Source organism: Urocampus carinirostris, chromosome 2 (assembly GCF_059441175.1).
Source record: "Urocampus carinirostris isolate Australia breed hairy pipefish chromosome 2, RoL_Ucar_1.0, whole genome shotgun sequence".
Lineage (NCBI taxonomy): Eukaryota > Metazoa > Chordata > Actinopteri > Syngnathiformes > Syngnathidae > Urocampus > Urocampus carinirostris.
In genome coordinates, this window is record NC_142350.1 from 69,458,363 (window position 1) to 69,482,780 (window position 24,418).

General features: G+C 42.1%; 1 protein-coding gene across 1 annotated transcript in view; it reads right to left on the reverse strand.

Annotated features, from left to right (window-relative positions):
• LOC148373153 (uncharacterized) overlaps nt 1-13,867 on the reverse strand; it is a 38,986-nt gene extending 25,119 nt beyond the window's left edge. The window contains exon 1 of the mRNA XM_088327657.1: nt 13,852-13,867. The gene's annotated coding sequence lies outside the window, so the exon portion shown is untranslated. The remainder of the gene's footprint in view (nt 1-13,851) is intronic.
• Between the last annotated feature and the right edge of the window lie 10,551 nt (nt 13,868-24,418).

Genomic DNA, 24,418 nt, shown 5'->3' on the forward strand with positions numbered 1-24,418 from the left:
AACGAAGGCGGCAAACTCGACAGCTCCCGACCGCATTTCAGCTCGACGTGCTAGCGCGCTATCCGGGCGGGACGCTTCAGTGAGAACGCAGTTGAGAGCCTTTCGAAGGGTACGGGAATCAAAAACGGGACGTTCGAAATTTCGATCCGAGAAAGAAGCTCGTTTAACGTTTGATTGCATTGAAGGATTTTATACATTTGACTCTAAAGGATTTTAGATGATTGAATACAAGTTACATTTATTGAGTTAAATGCTGTAGTTACTTACTGACTGGGCCTTTATTCAATGAGCAGTGAAAGTTCAGGGCAGGCATGAGTGGTGGAAGATGTTTACAGAACGGGACATACTGCTGAAAAGATAATCAGCAAATCCAGACGGAGGACAGCAGGCCTTGTTTGGAGAACAAGGCCCTGATTATGTGGAAACGGTCGGTGTTGTTTTGAGTATTCCAGACATTGCGACGCTCTTCTCTGAGATGGTGAAGCCCAGGGGGCTTCATTGGCACGCCCATGGGAGGAGTCGGCACACCACTGTGCGGGGAGGAGATGGCCAATAGGAGAGAACTAAAGGACTTCAGAAGAGGGCTTCCCAGAGACGCCAACGACACTAATTCAGCCGTTTGCGATGGAGTCCACGGAGTTAAATTGTTGGAGAAAATATAGATAGAAATTAGCTGCACCTGGACATGTTATGTTACATTAAATGAGCCTCAACTAAAATATATGCATATATATATATATATATATATATATATATATATATACAGGGAGTGCAGAATTATTAGGCAAATGAGTATTTTGACCACATCATCCTCTTTATGCATGTTGTCTTACTCCAAGCTGTATAGGCTCGAAAGCCTACTACCAATTAAGCACATCGGGTGATGTGCATCTCTGTAATGAGAAGGGGTGTGGTCTAATGACATCAACACCCTATATAAGGTGTGCATAATTATTAGGCAACTTCCTTTCCTTTGGCAAAATGGGTCGGAAGAGGGACTTGACAGGCTCTGAAAAGTCAAAAATAGTGAGATATCTTGCAGAGGGATGCAGCACTCTTAAAATTGCCAAGCTTCTGAAGCGTGATCATCGAACAATCAAGCGTTACATTCAAAATAGTCAACAGGGTCGCAAGAAGCGTGTAGAAAAACCAAGGCGCAAAATAACTGCCCGTGAACTGAGAAAAGTCAAGCGTACAGCTGCCAAGATGCCACTTGCCACCAGTTTAGCCATATTTCAGAGCTGCAACATCACTGGAGTGCCCAAAAGCACAAGGTGTGCAATACTCAGAGACATGGCCAAGGTAAGAAAGGCTGAAAAACGACCACCACTGAACAAGACACACAAGCTGAAACGTCAAGACCGGGCCAAGAAAAATCTCAAGACGGATTTTTCTAAGGTTTTATGGACTGATGAAATGAGAGTGAGTCTTGATGGGCCAGATGGATGGGCCCGTGGCTGGATCGGTAAAGGGCAGAGAGCTCCAGTCCGCCTCAGACGCCAGCAAGGTGGAGGTGGGGTACTGGTATGGGCCGGTATCATCAAAGATGAGCTTGTGGGGCCTTTTCGGGTTGAGGATGGACTCAAGCTCAACTCCCAGTCCTACTGCCAGTTTCTGGAAGACACCTTCTTCAAGCAGTGGTACAGGAAGAAGTCCGCATCCTTCAAGAAAAACATGATTTTCATGCAGGACAACGCTCCATCACACGCATCCAAGTACTCCACAGCGTGGCTGGCAAGAAAGGGTCTAAAAGAAGAAAAACTAATGACATGGCCTCCTTGTTCACCTGATCTGAACCCCATAGAGAACCTGTGGTCCCTCATCAAATGTGAGATTTACAAGGAGGGAAAACAGTACACCTCTCTGAACAGTGTCTGGGAGGCTGTGGTTGCTGCTGCACGCAATGTTGATCGTGAACAGATCAAAGCACTGACAGAATCCATGGATGGCAGGCTTTTGAGTGTCCTTGCAAAGAAAGGTGGCTATATTGGTCACTGATTTGTTTTTGTTTTGTTTTTGAATGTCAGAAATGTATATTTGTGAATGTTGAGCTGTTATATTGGTTTCCCTGATGAAAAAAAATCATTGAAATGGGTATACATTTGTTTTTTGTTAAGTTGCCTAATAATTATGCACAGTAATAGTCACCTGCACTCACAGATATCCTCCTAAAATAGCTCAAACTAAAAAAGCCCCACTCCAACTTCCAAAATATTCAGCTTTGATATTAATGAGACTTTTGGCTTCATTAAGAACATGCTTGTTGTTCAATAATAAAATTCATCCTCAAAAATACAACTTGCCTAATAATTCTGCACTCCCTGTATATATATATATACAAACATACTGGACGTCAGGAGGAAAGGCAGGAACCCAGCACCACTCATTATAAAAGGAGACTGTGTAGAGAGAGTCCACTCTTTCAAATTCCTGGGTGTGCACATCTCGGATGACCTGTCCTGGTCTGCAAACACCAGAGCGGTGGTAGGGAAGGCCCAGCAGCGACTCCATTTCCTGAGAGTACTCAGGAAAAATCATCTGAAACGGCAGCTGCAGGTGTCCTTTTACAAAGCCACAGTGGAGAGCATTCTAACATACTGCATTACGGTGTGGTATGCTGGGTGCACGACAGCAGACAGGAAAACACTTCAGAAGGTCATCAACACAGCCCAGAGAATCGTCGGTTGCTCTCTGCCCAGTCTGGAGCACATGGCCTGCTCTCGCTACCTCAGCAGAGCAGAAAACATCATCAAGGACTTTTCTCACCCCGGCCACCTCCTCTTTGACCTGCTGCCTTCCTGCAAGCGCTACAGGTCACGCAAAACAAAATCAAAGAGACTCAGAGACAGCTTCTTCCCCAGAGCCATTAGCACCCTTAACACACACCGCACAAAAAACTGAAACTCTTTGTGTCAATTACAACCTTTATCTTCTTGGTTCCTTTATATTGTGTAAATTACCGTAAATTACGGACTATAAGCCGCTACTTTTTTTCCAAACGTTCAACCCTGCGGCTTATTCAGTGATGCGGCCAATTGATGTCATTTTTCTAACGGCCGCCAGCGGCGCTCCAGTACAAAAGGTAAGATTTAGACCGGTGGAATATATGCGCCGAGGAAGACTGCAACTTCTTAGCTTGTGCACAAATTAAATGAGCGTAGACATATCCTCATCATGCAAATTGCAAAAAGAAAGGCACACGACGTAGCTTTCAAGCTAAAAGCAAACGAACAGTCCGATAAAGAAGGAAACAGAGCTACTGCACGTAAACTTTGCTTTGCTAGCTTGTTTTGGAATAACAGAGCGTGGGACGACGAAGTCTCTTTCCCATACTGGGGAAGACAACTTTGATGACGTCAGTTTAAAGGAGGAAGATGAGGATGGTTAACCGTGATTACTACAAATACGCTATGTTTTTTTAACAGAGCCGTTTACTGTCTAGCGAGCGTGTTGCTCGTAGCGTTTTGCTACCCTTCACAGGCACGGATTGGGATGAAAGTCATAATATTATTATTAAAGCTTTGAAAACTCTCTCGGTGTACCGTCTTTCTTTGTAAATATGTTTAACCATGTATAATATGTATTTGCAACTGTATATTTTTGTCATGTATTTATTTTAGAGACTTATTCTGATATGTTTTCCACGGGGAATCAAAAACGGGGGCTGATGGGAAGTGGAGTAAAGGTGAGACGTGTTTGTGGACGCAGCGGACAATAGTGGATAAATATTTTTCCCACCCTTACCTTTGGAAATATACATTTTTTTTTCCTTGGATTATTTTCAACGGGACCCGGACTCTGCAGGTCTGCGGCAAACCTTAAGTACCGGTATCATTTTCCGTTCATTTTGCCGGCTGTGGATTTTGGACTGTGTACTTTATATTCAGTTAGAATCGCGGGTCGGGTTTCTGTTGATTTGGTGATTGTGTTACATGTTTTAATGTGGGCGCATGCGGCTTATGTACAGGTGCGGCTTGTGTAAGTACAAAAGCGGTAATCCTCTTAAAATGTGGTGGGTGCGGCTTATCATCAGGTGCGCTCTATAGTCAAGAATTTACGGTATAACCTTATCTTCTCTGTTCCTTTATCTTGTTGTTTTCTTTTATCATCACTGTTAATTTGTGAAACTGGAGTGCCACGTCCAATTTCGTTATCACAATATGTTCAACCCAGTTTGTAACAATGACAATAAAGGGATATTCTATTCTATTCTATGTGGTAAGTCTGTAGTCTTTACAGCCCTATGAGACTTTTTGTGATGAAGGATTGACTAATGCGTTGTGTTTATGAAGTGTCACATTTGGATATCACAACAATTTGTTTGATTTGCATAACGTTTCTACCATAAGTCAAGTGAACATGGATGCTAGCTGGGCCCATTCCAGGCAAGAATCTAACAAAAAAATCTGCAGTTGCAAACACAAGCGAGAGTGTGACAAACGGGGTCATCGGTCGGGACTCGGCGTCGTACCGCCAAGCACCGGCCGGCGCGATAGATATCGCGTTGTTTTTTTTGGCGCTGACACGTTGCCGTGGTAACCGGCGAGATACGCTTCACGGGATTCCTGCGACATCCCGGCAGGGCGGATTTACCATCGGATGGAAACCGCTGGGTAGGATTTATGCGACGTCATCGTGACTTTCCTTTTAATCGCTACACTTTATATCTGTGCTCGCAACAATGACAGTTCGGAAAAGCTTCGAAGGTGTTTTAACTCTTCATTAAAACTACCCAAAACTACCGTATTTTCCGCACTATAAGGCGCACCTAAAAGCCTTTACTTTTTTCAAAAGCTGACCATGCGCCTTATAATACAGTGCGCCTTATATATGGATCAATTTTAAAATTGCAAAGTTTTCCAACTAACTTGCAGCCACCGACTAGATTTTCCCCCGAACGCCAAGTCGTCTGCGGTGTATGCTGGGATTTATTTACCGGCGTTTCATTGGCTAACCAATGTGTCAATCATCCGTTAAATCGATCGCTATTGGCTAAAGTTATTCGGAGCCTCGGATAGGCTAGAGGGCCGAAACAAACCCTGCAATTGGCCGAAAAAATTGTGTCAATCATCCGTTAAATCGATCGCTATTGGCTGAAGTTATTCGGAGCCTCGGATTGGCTAGATGGCCGAAACAAACCCAGCAATTGGCCGAGTTTAGCAATGGCGTAGCAAGCTTAGCAAGCTTGCTAAAGTACGCCATAAAGAAACATGTTTCATTAGTCTGTATTTGTAAACATTTTACTCTCCTGGATTTACTTCACTCACGGTTGTAAAAAGACCATGATTACGTATCATCATAGAACGTGAGAACTGAGGTGAGCTATGCGGCTTTCTATTTTCCCGGTATCTTGTTTTAGAACGATCTTGATGTTGCTGTGATGCGTTGATTGAATTCAACTCAATTCCAAGTGTTTATTGTCATATGCACGGTAAAGTTGCGAGCGAAAAAGAAAATAGAAACTAAGGAATGGTTGGCATTTCTCGAATCCCAAGACTTTAACCTTCCGAATGATATTTGGAACGATGCATTTGAGTGACATGGTACAGACATCGCATCCGCACGTGTCTACGACACGTATTTGCTTCTTTGCAAGCTTTGGGAATGTTAAGGGGGTAATAAATTGGACTGAACTATCTAACTGTTTTGTCCACATTCTCATTGTAGCGCCTTATAATCCGATGCGCCTTATCTATGGAAGATATAGGACCAAAAACTATTTTTTGGGGGTGCGCCCTATAACCCGGTGCGCCCTATAGTGCGGAAAATACGGTACTTCAAACTACAGTGGAACCTGGGTTCTCGACCATAATCCGTTCCATTTCTTTGTACGAAAACCGATTTGTACGTTTTTTCCCATTAAAAGTAATGTCAAATTGTTTTAATCCGTTCCAACACCCTAAATGTTTACCACGAAAGTAAACATGAAGCTAACCCAGGCTAATCGTACGTTCGCGTTAGCGTCATCTTTCGTACGAAAGATGACGCTAACGTCAACGTGTCAAAATAAAAAAATCAGGTCGTTTACACGTCATTTAGCACCCGGGTTTCCGCGACAAGTGGTGAGCGGTTAAAGGATAAAGACAAGATTTATGAATAGGATTTCTCACCGGTCGGCAGAAGCCATGCTGTATTCCTGAAAGAAGGGAAACTTGCACACCTTCTTCATATTTTGCTATTATTTCTTTTCTTAAATGCAATAGTCGTACGCACTACTCCTCTTTTTTCATCTGTAGCAACTTTGCTGCTTGCACCGATCTCCTTCCGAGGCATAATTAGGGGTTAGTTTTGTTTGTTAGTTTATTCAACCAATAATCTTCACATCAAAATCATCGGAAATTGTCTCGTGGTCTCGGCTCAGTGCGAATTTTAAAATGTAACAACATTCAACATTCCGAATATAAAAAAAAACAGAAATTATAATTTACAATGATTAAAAATTCAGACAGCACTCGAGTAAAAACTGTTAAAACACTCCCTTACCCGCTTTTGAAAAACAAAAACAGAAAAGGAGTGCGCGTTGCCGTGACAACGGTTCTTCAGGAGGGGTGGGGGCAATCTACACTCGTACACCGCTCAGCGTCGCCCCCTAGCGTACCGGCGTTGGAACTCCGATTTTTTTGAACGAAAAGCCAAGCAAGAATTTCTCAAAATTTTTGGTCGAGAACCGATTTGTTCGAACTGAGAGGCGTTCGAAAACCCAGGTTCCACTGTACGATACGGCCAATATTCACATTTAGGACGGGCCCCTGAACAATGTTCCCTGTCATTTTCCTTAGGGGTCCGGGCGTTGACACAAAGTCGGTGAGCAACGCTTGAAACAGCAGTGAGCAACGGCAATCCCAAGTGTGGCGACTAAATCATTATCAAACATGTCCAAAACTTTAAAAAAAATCTCATTGTGTTTATTTTTTCCGAGCTGTTACTTTTTCATTTTTGTTCTCTAATTACTTTTTTCCTTTGTTTCTTTCTTTTCTTTTTTTCTGGCGTTTTTCTGAATTTGTCCTCTTTTTTTTTCATTTTCTCTCCTTTTGTTTCTTTTTTTTCCTAGCTCTTCACTACTTTTTCATTTGGTATCTGGCGTTTTATTTTTGGCCTGATCTGTTTGATTTTGACCACTCTTTTGGTTCGTATTTTAATACACTTGCGCGCATTCCTACTCTCCCTAATGAACTATGAGTACGTTACGCGATTGGGTTCTCCATTCCTGTCCCCTGTCTTGGTTCGTGACAGTATTACAAGCGCCCCCCTCGTTTGTTGACTCTTGGACTATGTTTATGGAGTCCGCCATGACACTCAATGAGCTCACACGGTGGGTTTGGCATAGTGTGGGGCTTGCAAACTTTGAATTGCGTTGATTGGCTTGTACTATTATTAAAACTTGCCTCCGATTGGTCGGCGCTTTTAAAACTCGAACGGTAACAATTGTGGTTGGCCAAAACTCCATGACTCACTACAAAACCTTGAAAAAACCTCAGTACACAACAACCACCTTCTGACTTCGGACTGCCGCCCCCCTAACGCTTCCCCTTTACCATATGTTACCGTTTGTTGATGCAACATTTTCTTTGTTAATTGACTTTCTTGCCTTGTATGACAAATCGTAGTTGTTAGATTCAAACCGTGTGTTCTTCTGTCTGTGCCCATATTTTCTTTCGGATCCGTCAAGAACTGGAACCGGATCACGACCCAAACGCGTGACATTTCTCACACAAGCCTTTTATTTGACGGGAAATGGGGACTCATGCACGTTAGGCAGCGGTCTGGCGTGGAAAGACAGGAAGCCAGAGACCGCCGAGATCGATTTCGATTGCCCGAGTTGATATCGGACAGATGGGGCCGATACCGGGCAAGACGGGACAGACAGGATAGATAATGAATCGGGATATTGAAAATAAACAGGAGAAACTAGATGGGAACAAAAACTAGAGAAATAATAAACAGGACAAAAATAGATGGAAACAAAACTGGTAACCGAAATTAAAAAGGACAAAATAAACGGGAACAATACAGGACAGGAGAACAGAGTCAAAACCCATGTCTTACCAGGCAGAAGTTTGTTAACAGACTGACAGGACTGGGTTGAAATAGCAGGGAAGCTAATCCGACAACAAGCTGCAGCTGGCGCCACACGGGCGGGGCCGATTGGGCGCCATGACAACCGTGACAGGCTCAATAATTCTAAATTTAAAAATGCATGACTTAAAAATAAAATGACAAATGTGTATTGAGGATATGCCCTTCAGATTCATATGAGATTCGTGGTTTTGTGGTAGACCACTAGCGCACTCTGCTTGTTGAGTGTAAAACCCCAAAAATTAAGATTAAAGCGATCACCTCCACACACTGAACCATCAATGATATAGATGACATATGAAACGGCATTGAGTTTTATCTCCTCGTCACTCTATTTTTAGTCATGGTACCAGAGACTCATGTTCATCTTGTTTTGCATTTCACGTGCTCCAGTGACAACTGTAAAACATGGGCTACCGGGCGCAAGGAAAAACACAAATTAAGCTAACTCAAAGTGATCAAACTGCAGCCTTTTTCCTCTCATTTTCTTGCCCAGCCACCCGTAGCAGCACGACGGTGGAGCAGTATGTCAGCTCTCTCTAGTTAGTCGCCGTTATGTAAAATAAATACTTTTCTCGACCTAGGAGTATTTTAAAAAACGCACTTTTATATAATAATTCATGTATTTTTTTTTTTCGTTTTCCTTACCACTAGAAGGCGCTAAATAAACTCTGTTCCTGTAAAAATTCCATAAGATTATATCAGACCGATAAAACACAACTGAAGCTCAAAAAGAAATCGAAAAGAAATCAATGCTAAGGAAATATAACAAACAAAAAGATACAAATGTAAAAAAGGAAAACACAAAATGAACGAGGAAAACGACAACCAAAGAACACTGAGTAAGAAGACTTAAATATGTCGGGAACCGGAACAGGACCCAAACGCGTGACGTTCTCACACAAGCGGTCTGGCGTGGAAAGACAGGAAGCCAGAGACAGACGAGATGGATTCCATTTGCCTGAGCAGATATCAGACAGATGGGGTCGATACCGGACAGGACAGGACAGACAGGATAGATATCAAAGCCGGATATCGAAAATAAACAGGACAAACTAGACAGGTACAAAAACTGGAGAAAATATAAGACAGGACAAAAATAGACGGAAACAAAACTGGAAACCGAAATTAAACAGGACAAAATAAACAGGAACAATACCGGACAGGAAATAGCAACAGGAAAACAGGACCGAGGCGAAACCCACGTCTTGCAAGGCAGAGGTTCGTTGACGGACTGACAAAGTAAGAGAGAGCGCACTGAGCTTAAATAGATGGAAAGACAATCTGTTAATGAGCCGCAGCTGGTGCCACACGGGCGGGGCCAATGGGGCGCCCTGGCAACCGTGACAAAATATTCTATAAAGAAAGAAAAAAAAAATAACGGTGCACCAAATATAAAGATTAAAGAGAATTGAAAAAAACAGCATAAAAAAAACCATAGAATTTCAATTTTCCTTCTGGGTTTGGAGTAAAACTATGATACACGAGTATTAGATGATACTGGAGTGATACCATGATATGCAATATTGTGATATCGTGTTGAATTTATGATAGAATGATACTTTTGGAGGGATTTGTTGATACAGAAATAATATTCTGACAATGCTTTGATTGATTCTGAGATATCATGGTAATAATGGATTTAGGGCTGCAACAATCAATTAATACAACAAATCGGTTAAAATATTAGTGACATTTAGGGGAGAGCTTGCAGTACCACTTTGATCCAGCAGTGGGCTACTTGAGACCACATCTGGTTCTGCGATGAACTTCTAGTAGCCCTTTGGTCCAACAGAGGGCGCCTTTTTTTAGGAAAACTTACTTATTTGCGAGTGTATAGCATACATTTGTACTTGCTGACGCCATCTTCTGGCTGAAATCATGATTGCAGCCTGTGTCAAGCTGCCTGTGTGTCGCGTGCACGTACGTGTCACTCTTAGACCCGCCAGAATAAACTCTTTTTCTTTCATCTTTTTGAGGGTTTGGGTTGGTACTTGGCATGTATTTGAAACAGTCCTTTTCTTGCTTCCACCATTTTCATCTCATCTCAAATTCAATTAAACAGCATGCCTGTCAAATCGCTCTCTTTCATGCAGCCTAATGCTCTGAGTGGTCAAAACACCCATGGTAAAAGTAAGATAAAAGCAGATAGTCGCAATAAAAAATATAAAGGCTCTTTAAACTCAGTTGGTCATTATGAACACACACTTAATGGAGATAATATTTCATTTTAACGTTTTAAGGACACCTCAAACGACATACCCTACCTATAAAGTTTTTTAAAAAGAAAATCTTCAGTTGTTTCGCGCGCTATTTTTATTTCTGTCTAAAATTTCAATATTTGAATAAAGAGGAGGAGATTGAAATTGTGTTTTTTAAAAAAAGTATAAGCATTGAGTATGATCCGTAGACTCCAAGTATAGCAGGCCGTCGAGTGACCCCATGGAAAAAATATTTAACACGGATGCAGAGACGGGCAAAGAGAGAAGGGGGTAAAGAGATAAACAAAAGTCTCCCGTTGCGCATCACTGCCATCTTGGAGGGGACAAGCAAAAAAACCAATGTGCTTGCTATGTTAAATTGGTTGGCAGCAGACAGCATGAAGCCAAATTCATTCAGCTATCGAATCACACTGATAAGACAATTGAATTTTTCTTCAGTGTAGATTTGGAAATGATGGCTGATGTTTCTACTTGATGTCCCTGAACACCTCCTGCAAGGCTTCACGTGTTTTTGTCATGATTTGCCAATTGCTCTTACCTCCGCTCACTTGTTCAGCCCCAGCTGCCACTCGGTTCCTAATTAGTTCACCTCCTATTCAAGCACGTCATTCTCACTCACTCCTCGTCAATCCGTCAGGGAACCTCCGCACACGCAAGCCGAGCACTTTTTGACTCCCGTCTGTTACGTCCTGTCCTGTTTCCCTGCTCGTCTGTCCCTCGCTTACTGATCGTCTCCGGTGACCTGACTTGTCCCGATTCTGACCACGCTCAAATATCCTGTCCCGGCTGCCCAGGAACAGCACAGGAGTCGAAAAATGCTTGCCTTGAAAGTGCAGAGGTTCGCTGACGGACTGACTCAGAGTGATTGAGAGTACTGGGTTTAAATAGGAGGGGAAACAATCGGGAAACGAACAGCAGCTGGGGCCAAATGAGCGGCAATCATGACAACAACTAAAAAAGTACTTGGTGAAAAAACAACTCAAGTACTATGTAACTGTTAAATGTCCTATTTAATCAAATCATTAAATCGTCGTCCATCCAATCTCTGAAATACTTTAATAAACAGTACAACAAAAATTGTATAAACCAAAGAAATAAATGAAGCACAAATAGCAGATTTAAAGCCCCAGAACAACCAGTGTGGCATGTGACACTGCGGCTCTCACGCAGCAGACGCAGGAAAGAAGAAAACCAGCGGAGAACTCGGAGAAATGCGCGTACTTACGCCAAGCGGATTTAAGTAACGGCTTCGAGGTAGCCTCCCGTAGCGGAGTAAGAGTACAGTTTCTTCTTCACCAATGGACTCGAGTCAAAGTTAACGGAAAAATACTCCTAGAAAAGGTCTCAGATGTACGCAGTCATGGAACTCGTTAGTACCCACCTCTGATTCTAAATAATAATAAAATACATTTCTAGATTTGACTTTGTACTTAAGCCTTCTCTCTTTCTTCCTTTCCAACGGAAAAATGACCGGCTTGTTATGAGAAGCGAAGGATGAAAATAATCAGCGATGTCGCGTTTTGCCATCATTAAGAGAATGAAATGAAATGAAATGATCTGCATTTATATAGCGCTTTTCAAGTCAATGACTTCCCAAAGCGCTTTACAGTGTGCTTCACATTTCCCAATAGCGGCCTTGCAGCCATGTAAGGCGCTAACCTGCTTATTGGGGGTATTAGGGGTTCAGTGTCTTACCCAAGGACACTTCGACATGTAACACGGACAAGCCGGGATTCGAACTGGGATCCCTTAATCCTAAAACGATCGCTCTACCTCCTGAGCTACTGCCGCCCCGAGAAGAATTTTAGCGGACGCTCTCGTGTAAATATATGCAAATAAATCCGCGTGAGAATGGAAAGTAAACAAAACATCAAAGGCTGATTTCACGCTAAAAAAAACAGAAACTCAACCGTGTTATATTTGTATCCGTTCCTTTTTCTCTCTTTGATGCAGAGACAAACGCAAGAGGACATCTTTTCAATGGACAATAGTCGCGTTTTATGCATTCGCTCATTCATTGATAATCTCCCTATCGCTTTATCCATCTATCATCTATCTATCTATCTATCCATCTATCTATCTATCTATCTAGACATCTATCTATCTATCTATCTAGACATCTATCTATCTATCTATCTATCTAGACATCTATCTATCTATCTATCTAGACATCTATCTATCTATCTAGACATCTATCTAGACATCTATCTAGACATCTATCTATCTATCCATCTTTCTATCTAGACATCTATCTATCATCTATTTCTCTTTCTTTCTTTCTTTCTTAATTTATTTCTTTTTCTCTCTCTTTCTCTTTATCACTCTCTCTCTGTCTCTGTCTCTATTTCTCTCTCTATCTCTATCTCCCTATCTCTCTTTCTCTCTTTTTCTCTCTCTGTCTCTCCTTCTCTTTGTTGCTCTGTCTCGCTGTCCCTCTGTCTCTTTGTTGCTGTTTCTCTGTCCCTCTGTCTCCTTGTTGGTCTGTCAATTTGTCGCTCTGTTTCTCTGTCTCTCTGTGTCTCTGTCTTTCTGTCTTTCTCTCTGTCTCTTTGTCTTTCTCTCTTTCTCTCTGTCTTTTTGTCCCTCTGTCTCTCTATATCTGTCTCTCTGTCTCTCTCCACTTCTCTCTGTCTATCTGTCTTTCTCTCTGATTCTCCATCTTTCTCTTTGTCTCTCTTTCTTTGTGACTCTCTGTCTCGTTGTCCCTCTCTCTCTGTGTCTCTCTGTCTCCCTGTCTCTCTGTCTTTCTCCGCCTCTCTCTGTCTCTTTGTCTTTCCCTCTGTCTCTCTGTCACTCGATCTCTATCTCCTTGTCTCTCTGTCTCTCTCCGCCTCTCTCTGTCTAACTGTCTTTCTCTCTGTCTCTCTGTCTCTCTGTCTCTCTGTCTTTCTTTCTGTCTCTCTTTCTCTCTGTCTCTTTCTATCTGTCGTTCTCTCTGTCTCTGTTTCTCTCTGCCTCTCTCTGTCTATCTGTCTTTCTGTCAGCCTTTCTCTCTGTCCCTCTTTCGTTCTGTCTCTCTCATCTGTCGTTTTTTTTGCCTCTCTGTCTCTCTGTCTCCCTGTGTTTGTCGCTCCGTCTTTCTGTCCCTCCGTCTCCCTCTCTCTCGGTGTGTTCGTCCCTCTGTGACATGAACCGCAGCGGTAGTTTTCGACGTATCGGAGAGAAAGGAAAGAAGGCTCCATCGACGTTTTGGTCCTGTTTTTCAGGTCGGTCGGACGGCAAACAGAGTGTAGAAGTGTCTCCGCTCCCGTCGTCATAGCAACCTCATCCGCCCAATACACACCAGTACCCGGTACACACCGTCGGGTACGCACGAGCCAGAGTGTTGGCATGAGCAGTAATTAAAGTGTGTGTGAGCCAATATTAAGGAGGAGGCATTTAGCCGCCACACTTTCTTTCCTTGTTTTGTTTCGGAACATGGCTTCCATCCGCCGTCATTAATCACGACGAGCGGCCGAGGGGCCTTTCCGACGCGTTACGATCGGCCGATTCCGAGCGCCCGTGCTCTCCGGTTTAGCGGCGCTTTTAGGGGGATCGATACGTCTTTACTCACTGTACTTTCCGCTCTCGTGCTCAGATCTTTACGCCCCGAAGTCCGAAAGTTCGCCGTCGAGCGACTCGCCGTTTGTAAAGAGCCGTTGTTTTGAGGCCTCGTTTCCAAGCGCTCTTAAAGATGGATTTGAAACAAGGGTGGGGAGCAATGTTCAGCCCACGCTTCCAGAACGATAATTAAAGTAAACCACTCTTGTCCCTCTATATTCTAATCTCTTAGTGATGATAATAGTACTCATATTTTATTCCTGCAGTTCAAATGATTAAAATTGGAAGATTTAGTCAAATTTCTTTTTGTTCTCCGTTTACTTTTTTTCCTTTGTTTCTTCCTTTTCTTTTTTTCTGGCTTTTTTCTGAATTTTTCCTTCTTTTTTTCTCTTCCTTTTGTTTCTTTTTTTCTCAGCTTTTCACTACTTTTTCATTTTGGTATTTTTTTTCTTTTTCACTGCACAACTGCTATTGAAGGTCAACAAAAACAAAGTGCCAGAAAAAAATCCAAAAATGATTCGTTCGGAAAGAGGGAAATTATAATTTGAGGGGCTGTAGTCAATTCCTAATCCCAAAGGTGAGAACCACCAGGAAAAGTATGTGTGTGTCTGTGTGTGGAGTCAAACTTTGGAACAAGTTACAAGACCAGATCAAACAATGTCCAACTATTCAGATAAAAATACGAAAAAACATTCCTGGCAGAATACAGAGATGAAGAAAATGGCGTAGGAGTGATACGAGAGATTGGAAATACTGTGTTTACAACTATAGTTAACTTTTTTGTTATTGTTACTATTATATCATAACTGTTATTATTGCTATTGTTGTTATTATCATTAATGTATTTAATAGGAAAGATGAATGGGTAGGGAATAGAAGCATTTGCTTCTTACTACCCCTTTTCGAACATATTATGTAAAATGACTTTGTTGTTGAGTTATTGTTTTTGTTCTGTTTTTATTTTGACGTTCGAATAAAGTTTTCATTCATTCATTCATAATAATAATACAATATATAGATTTTTTAAACAAACTATCAACCCCTCCTACCCTCTCCACTCGCCGCCTCTCTCCCACAATAACCCTAGTCTAGGCTGGCTTCCATTTACTCAATCTTGTGCTAACGTTGACTTTAAAAGACTGCACCTGGAACACTACAGAAAACAAAACTGAGATTGGTACTCACATGTTTATCCTTATTAGCCAAACACAAGCGTAACCGTGACGTCATCGAATTTTAGTAAAATAGTGGTCTCCTTCAGTCATCTGTCGAGCAAAAGAGCCCAGCAAAAACATGAGTTCCACTTTCTTTCTTTCGGGTCGCTCTGGAATGGATGGAACGACGGCGTCCCCTTTTGGACAGTTCCCGAACGTACCATTTCACCATATACCATGATGAAATCTAATTAAAACATCCAAGGCTATGGATTGAAAAAATAATGTTCTCACCGTACACAATTATGGCGACTCGGGGGCAAGTAAAGAACATTACTGTCACGAGGAGACCGGACCAGAACGGAGGCAGGAGGCAGGAAGGGAGAACTCAATTGCGTTGACGATCAAAACTTTTATTTACCAAAATAAAAGTCGTCCAAAACTCAGGGACAAGACAGAACAAACAGGCTTTAACAAAAAACGTGCAAACACAGGTTTCTTCCGACTCAAACAAAACAGGACAGAGCAAAACAGGGAGATGCAGACAGAAAATGCAATGAGCCAGCCCCCGCAAAACCCCAAACCCCCCTTAAGAAGCAAACGCGCAAATTAGGCGATCTTCTTCAGCTGTTGCCCAGGGGGCGGGGCCAGCCGGTTGCCACGGCGACCATGCTGGACACGACAATTACATTCTATTCTCAGAACAGTACATTCTATTCTCTATTCTATTCTATTCTATTCTACTATGCAAAATTTCTCAGATCTTTGGCTTTACAACAAGTTTAGCAATTTGAAACATCGTCACCTGATACTGCGAGTATCAGATATCTAAGACCGGGCCCATAGAGGCATGATCTGGCGGACCTGGTTCATATTAAAAAAAAAGGAACTGATCGATAACTCGTTCTCTTTTCTACTGCCTCGCGTGATGGCCGCGTAGCCTGCTCTGCGGCCTTGAGCTCAGCACGTGGGCCACGTGTTGAGACTAGCTGGAGCACGAGAACAAATCTCTCCACTACAAGTAAGAGGATGGTTTCAAATTGAACACCATGTTTGCTGGCTTTTGGGAATGAGCGTTTTTTTCCGCACAAGGGAATTCCCCCCCCAGTTGACGAGCATTATAGCAGGAAACGTTCTTTTTATGCTAGTAACTACTTTCAGAGGTCAAAAACTCCCATAATCTCTGGCACCTCCCCCTCCCCTTTTTTTCCCCTATCATTAATTCTCCGTGTTAATAAATCGTGTGTCCTATTTCAATCGGCCCGGTTCATTGAATCCATTTTCGTGGGATTAGTAATTCATATCAGAACTCAAAGAACTCAAGGTAATAACGTATTTTTTTATCAGTGTAGGAAATTCTAGCATCCTTCAGAGAAAAAAAGATATATGGTGGAGCACAAGAAATATCTAGAGGCAAATTTATTTATTGATTGCAGCAAAGAATCATTTGTCTCAATCCGATTTTCAAAATTAAAGCTAGAAAAAAAACCCTACATGTCCATCAATCTCACGCCACTTTCGTTCTTACTTTTGAACAACCGCTTCACCCTTTAGCAGTCTCATGCTTTACGTCCGCCTCACAACACCCATAGGGGGCCTCGGTTAAAGAAGACCCAAGACTTTTATGTGGGCCCTATAGTCGTAAAATTACGGTAATCGGTAGTAAAGAGGAGAAAATAAAACTGCAAAGTTTTAAATATTAAAGTTGAACGGGAAACGGACGTCTCCATTATTACGGTTGCGTGTCCAACGCTTGCAGTCACTTGCATCAGCGAGTCACTCGGCCAAGAGAGAGATTGGCTAGAGAAGAAAATGAGAAAAAAATTCTTCAAAGATATTTCGTCCCCCAACCGTAACGGAAAAAGTTCCGTCGAACCCTCGGGGCCGTGATGACTCGATGCTGTGACCGAGATAAAACGATTTCTTCCATTGAATTAGCAACAGCGGTTCGCCACATTGATACTGAAACTGGTATCACTTTGTTTTCGACGCCTGTATCGGTACACTGTATCGGTCATGGTTATTTAACGATATGCTCGTTGCTATTTTGAAAGGTGACATCATCCGAAAAGACGTGATGTAAACAACTCGAAAGACAAACTCTCCCTGTTTTTTTTCTAGTTTTTTTTTAATTCCTTTGAAAAAAATCTCATTATGTTTATTTTTTCCGAGCTGTTACTTTTTTCTTTTTCTTCTCTATTTACTTTCTTCCTATGTTTCTTTCTTTTCTTTTTTTCTGGCTTTTTTCTAAATTTTTCCTTCTTTTTTTTCTCTTCCTTTTGTTTCTTTTTTTCTCAGCTTTTCACTCCTTTTTCATTTTGGTATTTTTTTCTTTTTTGTTCTACTCCCCCCTTCTTTTAAGTCATTTTGTGCATAGTTTTACATAATATTTGGTCATGTTGGGATTTAAGAAGCAAAAACAACCTGAAGAGCCGTTAAGGACCCGAAAGAGCCGGTTCCTTTTAGTGAGCCGAGCCGAAGAAGCCGGTTCTTGACAAACTCTACTCACTTTACTCCACTTCGTCATTGTGTTTATTTTTTCCTAGCTGTTACTTTTTTCTTTTTGTTCTCTGTTTACTTTTTTCCTATGTTTCTTTCTTTTCTTTTTTTCTGGCTTTTTTTTCTGAAATTTTCCTTCTTTTTTCTCTTCCTTTTGTTTCTTTTTTCCTCAGCTTTTCACTCCTTTTTCATTTTGGTATTTTTTTCTTTTTTGTTCTATTCTCTCCTTCCTTTAAGGCATTTTGTGCACAATTTTACATAATATTTGGTCGTGTAGGGATGAAAGAAGCAAAAACAACCTGAAGAGCCGTTTAGGACCCGAAAGAGCCGGTTCCTTTGAGTGAGCCGAGCCGAAGAAGCCGGTTCTCGACAAACTCTATTCACTTTACTCCACTTCGTTATTGTGTTTATTTTTTCCGAGCTGTTACTTTTTTCTTTTTGTTCTCCGTTTACTTTTTTTCCTTAGTTTCTTCCTTTTCTTTTTTTCTGGCTTTTTTCTAAATTTTTCCATCTTTTTTTCTCTTCCTTTTGTTTCTTTTTTTCAGCTTTTCACTCCTTTTTCATTTTGGTATTTTTTTCTTTTTTGTTCTATTCCCCCCTTACTTTAAGTCATTTTGTGCATAGTTTTACATACTATTTGGTCATGTTGGGATGAAAGAAGCAAAAACAACCCAAAGAGCTGTTTAGGACCCGAAAGAGCCGGTTTCTTTTAGTGAGCCGAGCCAAAGAAGCCGGTTCTCGACAAACTCCACTCACTTTACTCCACTTCGTCATTGTGTTTATTTTTTCCTAGCTGTTACTTTTTTCTTTTTGTTCTCCGTTTACTTTTTTTCCTTTGTTTCTTTCTTTTCTTTTTTTCTGGCTTTTTTCTGAATTTCTCCTTCTTTTTTTTCTCTTCCTTTTGTTTCTTTTTTTCTCAGCTTTTCACTCCTTTTTCATTTTGTTATTTTTTTCTTTTTTGTTCAATCCCCCCTTCCTTTAAGGCATTTTGTGCACAATTTTACATCATATTTGGTCGTGTAGGGACGAAAGAAGCAAAAACAACCTGAAGAGCCGTTTAGGACCCGAAAGAGCCGGTTCCTTTTAGTGAGCCGAGCCGAAGAAGCCGGTTCTTGACAAACTTTACTCAACTACTCTGACTCGACTTCAAAATACCGCATTTAGGACACAACGTCAGGGGAACCTGTGTATTTTGACCTTCATGCACTGTCACTTTGACTTAATTGGCTTCTTAATGAGCAATTTGGAGCCCTGATTTTTGTGAGCCGGCTAGATTTTGCACGCGCGCAGCTTAGAGGGAACACTGCTCTCACCGTAATACGCCGGAGCCTCCACAGACTCCTCGGCCATGCTGCAAGTGACACTGGCCGAGCAATGCTAGGAATCAAATGGACTGAACCATTTCAAAATAGTGGAGTATTTCCCAAACTGCGTTGTTTACATTCCATCTTGAGCTCCCCCCAAAATGGACTGGCCATGCCCATGGTCCTTGGGCAAGACACTAAACCCCTAATTCCCCCTATGTGTGAGTGTGTGTGTGTGTGAATGGGTAAAATGTGAAGAGTATCGTAAAGTGCTTTAAAGGTCCTCAGTGTTTGGTAAATTGCTATGTAAATACAGTCCGATTCAGGGCTGCAACAACTTATCGTCAAAGTTCGATCAAAATTATTTATTTAGAGCGTTGGCCACTTATTAGATCAGTGGTGTCAAACTCATTTGAACTAGGGGGCCACACCATAGAACAATCATTCTGTCGGGGGCCGGACTAGTGGATTAAAGAGAAAGAAAAAGAGAGAGAAAGAAATAAGAGAAAGAGGGAGGGAAAAGGAGAGAGGGTGGGACAAAGAAAGAGCGAGAGGGAGAGAGCGTGAGAAACAAAAGAGATCAAAAGTTGTGAGAGTGGGGGAAAAGAAAGGGAGCGGAAGAAAGAAATCCAAAAAGAAATAGAAAGACAGAATGAGAGAAAAGAGAAAAGAAAGCGCAAAGAGAGAAAGAGAAAAGAGAGAAAAGGAAAAAAGGAAGTTAGAGCAACAAAGGAAGAGAATAAGAGAGACACAGAGAGTGAAAGAGACAGAGATAAAGAGTGGGAGAAAAGGGGTGGAAAAGGGGGAGGGAGAGAGAGAGAGAGAGAGAGAGAGAGAGAGAGAGAGAGAGAGAGGTACAGTGTCTTTGTTCGAGGCACCATTCTTTGGCAACATCAAGTTGACATATTTCAACCTGCAGCTTGTTTTTCTCTTGTGCTTCTCTGAGTGTTGTCTCGCAGGCTGGATTCAATCCCTTAGCAGGCCGATCTGGCCCGCGGGCCGCCTGTTTGACACCGGGGGGGATATTAATGACATGCTAAACCCGACACGAGGGCATATTCTGTCATGAGTTGCTAATTGCTCTCACCTGCGCTCACTCGTTCAGCCCCAGTTGCCACTCGTTCCCTTATCAGTTCTCCTCCCGTTTAAACACGTCATTCTCATTCACTCTTTGTCAGTCCGTCAGCAAACCTCCGCATATGCAAGGTAAGCACTTTTTGACTCTGGCTCTTTGACTTGGGTCCCGTCTCTTCCGTCCTGTCCCGTTTCTCGCTCGTCCGTCCCTAGATTCCCGATCGTCTCCGGTTACCGGACTTGTCCCGATCTCCGACCACGCTCTGATCTCCCGTCCCGGCTGCCCGACTTGCTTCCGTCTTCCGACCACGTTCTGTTCTCAAGGGTCTCCTGCTCCTCCTGCCCAGCGAGCACCGGATCGCTGTTGTTTGTTTCCCCACGTTTTACTTCCTGGATTTCCCGATAAAGCTTTGTGTGAAACGTTACGCGTTTGGGTCCACCGCCTGTTCCGCTTCTGACAAATTCGATATCATTTTTATATCGGAAATGTTTATCTTATTCAAAGATTTAACCCAAAAAACAAATTTGTCGACAACATTTTTAAATGTGGGTTCACATTTTCGACCTAAAATTTTTTGAGTATTGAATATTTTATGACACATAAAATAAAAATCTTTCTTTTTTGTTTTGTCTGACAAGTCTAGATATAATAGTTTTTTTTAATAAGGTTCTAGAAAAAGAGTATCTTTAATAACATATATTTGTCCATTTTTTTGGGGGTGAAGTGATTTATTTTCCAATTTGATGAAGCGAAGGAGAAAGCGTGTCAAGGTAGCTTCGAGGTGCCTTGGGCGTGACCTGGCCGCTAGCAAGGTAGCATGTGCGTCTGTTTTCATCCAATTAGCTTCCACGTCTGCGAAGCAGCAGAAAGACGGCGCGATGGAGATGAACTTTGAACCCCGCTCCTTTATTCCCGAGACGCAGAAGACAAAAACCTTCCCGTTCGCCTCCCTCTCTTTTCACCTTCACCGCCCGCTTTTATTGTGAAAGGTCAAGATGCGGGTAGGTTTGCTTTTTTAAAGTAGGGATCGACCGATACGGGTTCTTCAGGTCCGATATCCGTTATTAGTGCTAAGAAGAGGCCGATAACCCATATTTGGGGCCGATATTCACTTGCTGTCGATTGCCGTAAGAAACATCAAAGAAGAAACAATAAATATTTGTTATGGATTCAAATAAAACTTTAATAGCTCCCTAAAACATTTTACAATAAAAAAAATCAGCAGCAGTTTTTCTCTTTCTCCAAGAGATGGCAGCTTTACCCTGTTTTCTACTCCTCCTCACAAAGCCGACCTCTACCTTAAATACTCCAGGCTCCCACTTCACCTTGCTGAATCGTTTTGAATCCCTAAAGAAATCCACTAGGCAGCACGGCGTCACAGTGGTTAGCCCGTGTGCGGCACAGTTATGAGCTCGTGAGAACCTCCTGAGTGGGTTCAAATCCAGCTTCCTGCCTTACTGTGCGGAGTTTGTATGTTCTCCCCGTGCTTGCGTGGGTTTCCTCCAGGCACTCCGGTTTCCTCCCACATTCCAAAAACATGCATGTCAGGTGAATTGGCCGGTCCAAATTGTCCCTAGGTGTGAATGAGCGAGTGAGTTTTCTGTCTCTGTGTGCCCTGCGATTGGCTGGCAACCAGTTCAGGGTGTCCCCTGCCCACTGCCCGATGATTGCTGGGATGGGCTCCAGCATCCCCGCGACCCTACTGAGGATAAGCGGTGCAGCTGATGAGATGAGATGAGAAATGAAGAAATCCACTATAAAAAATGACAAGCGTTTCCTCCCAATTCTTCCTCCCTCGTTCCAAGATCACTCCACGAACTGCCACTTTAACCATCTTCTTAAAGGTATTCCCTAGTCTCCTTCTCAAGTCTTCCCTCCTCAGCAGTGCCGGTACCGTTCTCCCTTATCATTAGTGAAGTCTTTTTTATTGGGTTTGTTCACATCCCTTCTTTATGTCTCCTTGCGTTCTGCATTTGGGTCCGTCAGACATCTCGTTACACTTTTCCTCGTATTGTTTTTCATTGACTTTATATCCTCTTCCGTAGTAAGATCCACACATATCGACCAATCACGTGCACCTTCAGTAGAAAACACCTTCCCGATTGGTGGGGAGCCGGCTCCCGTCGTTCACTCTAAAGAGTCTGCTCAAAATGCCGTTACGTTTGCAAAAGACACATCACTAGCTAAGACGATTTAAATTAGGGGTCTCCAAGCTTTTTCAAACATTTTGTTTCTATTTTTAGAACAGGTCCGCGTTCATATCAGCTGTCCTTGCGGGGACACCCTGGTGCCCGCGGGCTTCACCTTGGAGACCGCAGATTTGAACCTACGCTATGAAGCAGAGGTGCGTAGGAACGAGTTACATTTACTGGAGTATGTTTTGGGAGATTCTGTACTTCTATGAGTGTTTTAAATCATTAGACCTTTAGCTTTGTAAAGAAAATGTACTCTTCTCCGCTACATTAGGCTACCTTGAACCTGATACTTAAATCCCGTCCACGTCAGTACGCGCATTTCTCCTTGGTAGCAAACTGGCATGTGTGTGTGTGTGATTGGCCAAGTACCTCAAAGGTAAAAAGAGAATAATAACTGCACTGCACACAAATCAAAATCAAACCGTATTCATTTGATTTTATTCACTATACTTTTTAGACAGGTTGCTATTTAATTTTTATAAATGCATCCGGCGTTTTATTGCACACCTTTTGTTGCCCAGGTAAAGGGCACATCATGCACCTTTGTTGTTTTTTTTTTTTCAATCCTCAGAATAAAACCCATATCCTGATTCCATTTCCGGTATCAATCACCGTTCCAAGCTCTGTTCTCCCGTCCCGGCTACCCGTATCCTGATTCCGTTTCCTGTATCGATCCCCAATCCAAGCTCCGTTCTCCTGTATCCTGATTTCGTTTTCTGTATCGACCCCAGATCCAAGCTCCATTCTCCCGTCCCGGCTGCCCGACTCATTCCGATCTCCAACCACGCTTCGTTCGCGAGGGCTTCCTGCTTCTTCTGCCCAGCGATCACAGAATCGTTGGCGTTTGTTTCCCTGTCGTTTTCTGCATCCATCACCGATCCAAGCTCCGTTCTCCTGTCCCGGCTACCCGTATCCTGATTCTGTTTTCTGTATCGATCAGAGCTCCTTTCTACTGTCCCAGCTACCCGTATCCTGATTCTGTTTCCTCTATTAATCCCCGATTCAAACTCCGTTCTCCTGTCCCGGCTACCCGTATCCTGATTCCGTTTCCGGTATCGATCCACGCTGTGTTCTCCTGTCGTTCTCGTTCCGATATTCGTCCATGCTTCGTTCGCGAGGGCTTCCTGCTTCTCCTGCCCGGCGATCACCGAATCGCTGGCGTTGGTTTTCCCGCGACTGACTTCTCTGCTTCCGCAATAAAGCTTGGTGTGAAACGTTACGCGTTTGGGTCTACAGTCTGTTCTGGCTGTGACAGTTTTAATTTGAAATTGAATGTAAATGATTGATTGATTTGATGACCTGATTGAATGGTTGCTTAAAAAAGAAATCAATAAATAAGACATTGCTTCTTGAGTATTGTAGTGTTTTTCTCAAGTACTTTTTTTAACTTTCATTGAAGTAATAATTTGGATGAATACTTTTGACTTTTACTTGAATGTGGTTGTTACTGCTTCGGTACTTCATCTAAGTACGCATTTCAATTAAAAGAATACACAAGTTTTAATATCAGTTTATGAAGTGAAAAGTGTGACTGAGACACAAAGTTTGCTTCACATTGACAGTAATAAAATCCTCAGGTCACATGACCCGTCCGCCATTTTGTATCAAACAGGCACACGTCAGCGAGGCTTCAAAATGGCCACCAGGAAGACAAAATATCCTAACACATCAAACATAACATTTCATATATATATATATATATATATATATATATATATATATATATATATATATATATATATATATACATGTATGTGTATATCACATTGTGCTTTGAAATACTTGCATGTCAAACTAGCAAAACACTTTGCTAGCAGACTTCTTGTAGCATAGCATATAACCTAAAATGCTAACAGATGTTTTGGACCTAGCATGCTAGCAAAGGCTAATGTTCACATCCAAAACATCCCATCCTAAAATGCTAGCAGGATTTCTATCTTACAGTATCACATCACGGTAGAAGTCATTAAAAATGTCTGGGTATCTTTTCACACGACACGAGCATTCATAAAATATTGCGTTGAGCTAGCATGCTATCCGAAATCCAACTCATTTGCGTAGCACTATTTCTCACCTAACCGGATTTTTTGGAGCCATCAAATGTTACAAATATGTTTTAAAATAAGTTATTTTTAGATATTCTAAGTATTAATGTAGATTTTTTTTGCATATTTATAATTTATTGGTATCATTTATGATTTCTATTGATATGGCAGGTATTGGTGAAGTATGACCATACCAGCCACCTATATTTAAAGAAACAGTGTGTATTATTTGATGCCGCTGTATTGCGTAGTACAAATGCTAAAAAGCAGAAGGAAAAATACAAACTATGAAGGTTCAAAGTGACAAA